This window comes from Metopolophium dirhodum, chromosome 4 (genome assembly GCF_019925205.1).
Source record: "Metopolophium dirhodum isolate CAU chromosome 4, ASM1992520v1, whole genome shotgun sequence".
Classification (NCBI taxonomy): domain Eukaryota; kingdom Metazoa; phylum Arthropoda; class Insecta; order Hemiptera; family Aphididae; genus Metopolophium; species Metopolophium dirhodum.
The window spans coordinates 26229782-26235537 of record NC_083563.1 but is presented as its reverse complement, the minus strand read 5'-3'; the positions used below and the strand labels follow the sequence as shown (position 1 = coordinate 26235537).

At 24.9% G+C, this 5756-nt stretch overlaps 1 long non-coding RNA gene across 1 annotated transcript; it reads left to right on the top strand.

Annotated features, from left to right (window-relative positions):
- Positions 1 to 2918: 2918 nt before the first annotated feature.
- Positions 2919 to 5498, top strand: LOC132943839 (uncharacterized). Its single transcript, XR_009664376.1, has 3 exons — positions 2919 to 3073; positions 4830 to 5074; positions 5147 to 5498. It is a non-coding gene; the product is annotated as an uncharacterized LOC132943839 (long non-coding RNA).
- Positions 5499 to 5756: the final 258 nt, after the last annotated feature.

Below are 5756 nucleotides of genomic sequence, written 5' to 3'. Positions count from 1 at the left end.
AATAAAAAATAATTTAATATATTTTTAAAGTGTGATAATATAATATAATAATATTTGAATGTTATTTTGTATATTTGAATTAGTTATTTATTATTATATATATATATAGGTACTGTACTACTGTGATACTCATTGTACGCAAAATAATATCACATATACTTTGTCAAAAGACTGACATAGTATACATTTTGTTATTGTAATTTACAATTTATAAATATTAAAATTTGTTATTGAGCTTAATAATAATAATATATTTCAGATGAAAAAACTATGTAGTATTATTGTTTTATTTATGCACCATTTTCAAAGGTAATCAAAAGTCATAATTATATATTTTTTTTCAAAAATAGTCAGAAATACTTATATTATGTTGTTAGGTTTATGGTTTTTCAATTACGTTGCAACAAGATATATCCAAACATACTTTATTGCTTTCTTAGTATTGAAAGTTAAGCATTATTTAAAAGTCCATATTATGTTATAATACCCATCATAAAACTGAAATCTGACATTTTTCTGAAAATTCTAAAAAAATTTTCTGGAATTTAAAACGTTTTTATTTTGTCTGCTGAAAATTTTGAAAAATTGGACGTGTCTGGTTGTTTCCCCAAGGTCTTTAAATCCTATAGTTGAATTTCGATAAACAATGACTAAAATTTAACTGAAATATGACTTATTTTGAGTTACCTATGCGATTACTATGTTTTATTTGTTGAACATGATAATCATGCTAATGGGTTGGCAGCCATTTACCCATTAGTATTATGAGAAGTCTATTAGTATTCTATTTGCATGATATTTTATTTGGATTGTTTTTGTTCACTCTTCTTCACTATTGCAGGAAACCATTAGCACATGAATCATAGACCACGCAATCTTTTCACATGATTTGCATAATTTGCTTGTTTCATATTAGTATATTTGTATAACATACAATAATATTTTATTGTGATCATTGTGTCTTACGTTTTTTACATAACAATATTATTTTAGACTAAACAGTCGGTTAAATATGTGTGTTTTATAATACTGACAATGGTGATTTGTATTATATTGAGTACCCACTGCTATTCCAGTTAAATCATACTAATACTTATGCTATATAATTATATGACTGTAGTTTGAATAGACAAAACTGTAATTATAACGTTCATGATTTTATCGCAGAAAAATTAAATAATAATTCTTTTTAACCTAACCTAACCAATGATTAAAACTCAAACTCGATTATTTCGTTTGATCTCAATATTATTGTATAATATATAATATCATACATATTATATATTATTATACTTATAAACTTTATCTATAATTACATTTTATAATAATATACTCGGATTTTAATACCTAATAATAATTTATATACGACATGTCTTTAAACATAGAAAAATGTAAAACTATTTCGTTTTCATTCAACAGAATACAATTCTTTATTATAATTATACTCTAAACAATCTTTCTATCGAATAGGGTAAATTAAATGAACGATTTAGGTACCATATTTTATCAAAAACTAATTAGGAATTAGCTGAATTGGGTTTTATTAATTATCGAACGTACGATTATAAATGATTTTCATGATGATTATAATACTTTAAAATTGTTATATTTTATTATAGTACGTTCTAAGCTCGAATACCCAAGCAAGATATAGTGAAATAGCTCTTTAAATCAGTCAATATATTATGTCAAAAATTCAAAATAACTTTTTAAGATTTTTATACTATCAGTGTAATATACAAAGAACGCCTCATTTCAATTATAATATGTTGCTCATGGTTTTTTTGTTATTACAGACGTTTGAAAGATTGAAATTGTTGCATGAATTATTAAATATTGTCTTGAGTTGTCTTAAACTAAATGAGCGTCTTAATTTTACAATAAATTTACCTATTGTTAGAAATAAATCTTATTGATCTGTATTTATCACAGCATTTTTTTCTCCCTTTAGGAATATTAAATTTTTATTAACTGTATTTTTTCTCTTGTCAGTTATATACTGTAACATATTATATGTTTCATTTTATTATGTAAATTGGGATTTATTATCCCTAACAACGATTATTATTATTAGTCTTATCTATCATAATATGTTTGTACAAATATATATCATAAATATTATACCAACACGCTAATTATTAGTTGTTATTTCTCACTTTTAAATGCTTTATATAATTGGAGTTTAAACGCGTATAAGCCATAATTAGGGTTTAAGTACTACTAGACAGTTAGTAGTTACTAATTTACAAATACTCAATACGGAAATATATTTATACAAATGATAAACAACAATCATTAACATCATAGTTTGGCTTCAAAAATCATATCGTATAATATAGACCCGGCAATGGATAAATTGTACAATTATTATAGGTTATAATAAATGCTTAAACTATAATATTTCAAAAGATCTTTTTAATCTAAAGCTTTTAATAGTACGCTGGAATAATAAGTGGATGAATTTTTGTATTAATATGTAAAACGCACGTTGAGGCTTGAGATTGTGTGCGTTGTGTTTCATAAAATAAAATGGCAAGGCTTGATTTTTATTATTTTGTTGGTGACCTTGGTACAGACGTCACGTATTTCTTCAGTAGGCATCTATTGTTTTAATAAATTATTTAATTTAATCCTATAATATGTTAATTTTTCTTATTTTAATAAAATCTCAACTATGATCCCATAAGTTAAAATGAAATAACGTATGGGATTTACTAAATAGTATTAATTGAACAACATAGACTGATTCCCAGACAGCATTTTTTTGTTTAATAATATTATTATAACATTATAATAACGAATAATATTAGTATAACGTTATTATAACACTATTATAACATTATCATTACAAAATGGTAACTGGGTTGTGATATAAAATATTGATGTGTACAATAATTAAAAAATATAATTATCCCATTGAATACGATCTATTTAAATCGTGCGTGGACCGCGATCTTATCATTATGTACATAGTCGTGTAAATACTCGTGTTCAATTTAGCATCCATTCAATTTGCAGTTATAGAGACCAACGAGCTACAACGTCTATAGCAAATATTGATCTAAGTGCTTTGGTAAGATTAATCATTATATATTATATTATTATATTTATATAATACATTTTATGGATTTTACACACTACGTATATATATTTAATTTCAATAAAACCAACCCAGCATTAACTGAAGCATAATATTAAACATTATTTAGGTAAATAATATATTTTTTTTTTTTTAATATTTGATCATATTTAAATTTAAAGAAATTGTATCAAGTTAATAGTTAATTTTTATCAAGTGTAAAATGTAACTTGTAAACAATGCCCGAGTAAAATTTCAAAAAAATTAAAAGCTCTTTAATCTTACAAAATAATAAACAAATTACGTAAAAATGAATGTACTCTAATTTATACTTAGTTTATAGAACCATATAATATGAATAATTAATAGAATAAAATAAACAATACAACAAATTGTATTAAAAAATACCATATCAGATTAGGACAATATATATTAATATATTTTTGATATACATTGAACAATCGGTGTTTCACCACTAATATATTTATTAATTAAACTTTAAAATTTTTAAATTTTTTTTTTTTTTGGTTATAGAATTTCGATATTTAAAGGGTTTATCACATTTTATACTATTTAATTTAATGTAGGTATGTTTCTATTTGAATGTATTATACATATTAAAAATGGTAATAACCAGTGATGTAGTCGTAATTTTTTTACTGAGTATACGTTTTAATGTGCTTGATATGTAAACGTGGGGACTTCTCCCCCCCCCCCCCCCCAACCACTATATATACTACGCTATTACTAATGAATAATGATATATTTATAATTACATATACTTTACTACTACCTTACCGCAATTGAGTCTCTATAGTTTACAATCATACTCCTAAAATATATGATTATACATTTAAATTGTTTATGATTACCTATGTTAATTTCTTAACCCCCCTATCCCCACTTCTTTTTAAGTCAAAAAACCTAAATATTTATTATATACTCGGTAGTATATAAATTAGGTATCACAACTTTGAATGATTAAAAATAAATGAAAACATCATTTTTTGTAGATCAATTGTTATATTTATGTAATTATTGTGTGACACAGTGTAGACGGTACATAAAATAATATTTTTTGACAAAATTATTTTCAGTAATGCATGTGACCGTGAATCTCAGCGTCGGCTATCGTTATCGATAAGCTTATAATTTTAGACGTATAATATATATATATATAATAAATAGAAATCCATGCAATGAAGTTAAAAATAGATGTGTAAAATGTAAAAATAATAACAGTTCCTAATGAACATGATAACAAGGAAATATGTTTGGTATTATTGGTTATTCGTTAATACTATTTATATTATTGATTTATAGCTATACAGTATACCCGTATACCTGCGTATCACAAATTATATTATAAGTATACGCATCAACCAAAAACTGGAGAAGTCGTTATACGCCGTATACCCGCGTATACGCCCCACTACACCACTGGTAATAACAAACGTTGTAGGTAACGTGAGTTTACGACTTTACGTTACCTATACCTTTTGAACATGGATAAAAATCGGAGCGCAGTTTACGTGTGACCTGTATATTTTTAATAGTAGCCGGGTTCTTATGTTTAGGATTTTAGCATTATTTAAACTAAACCATCCTCTATAATTATTTATTTTAACGATATAATTATCGCATTTATGTTATAGTTGATGGATCAATAAACGTTACTACTGTTTAATGTACAATTGTAAAAATCATTTTAGTTCAATATCCATTCTATAGTTTTGATTTCTATTTACAGCAAAAATCTCACGGTGAACATAATCTGACGACAAGCTGTACTATATATCTCTAAGCCGAAATGAATGGCCACGCGAAACTTCTGATTTTTGCCTTTTTGTTGATTCTGTCGGTAAGCCAAGTATTGGGGTGCAGAGGCCAATGTTGGGAAGATGTTAAGCCTCGTGACGATTTTTGTTCGGAAATATTCAGATACCAATACACTACTATGGAACCGGCAAATGTGTTGTGTTACTGTTGCAGAAGGTTAATTTAGAAAATAAAAATCCAAAATTTTAAATTTTACATTATTTTTAAACTACAATTTAAACTATTTAGATTATGAACAATGATGCAATACACGTCGTATCAACTGCAGAAACTTAAGATAGGCACTACTGTATAATATAATAATACTGAAAAGAAATTCAGAAACATAATTTGATAAAACAAAAACCATCTCCGCTTAAAGATTATATTTTATTTTAAAATGTTTATTATAATATAATAATAACACTATGAAGGTATTCTTTGTATCAATAGTATGTTTAAATTTTTACCTCGAATGACATTGTGATTTATACTAGGAATACGTTTTTACTAATTATTATCACACTAAGATTTAAATTACTGTATTTGATAATGTTTTGAAATATTAGTTTTATAGTATAATAAATGCAATATACCTAATTGTTTTTCGTTACCACCAATTATCAATAATTATAAAGCTATTACAATAATTTAATTAATCTCTCATTTCAGATACGACAGAAATGATTAATAATAACATTTTTCATAATAGGTACCTATTATATTATATTTAAATTGTATGGTTATTATAATAAATAATATTACATATTTATGTCCTTGTTATAAATTAAAACCATTCGGTAAAAATCCGTAGATGTAGATAACCGCATAGGCTAGAAATGTCTTATTACCTAACAAA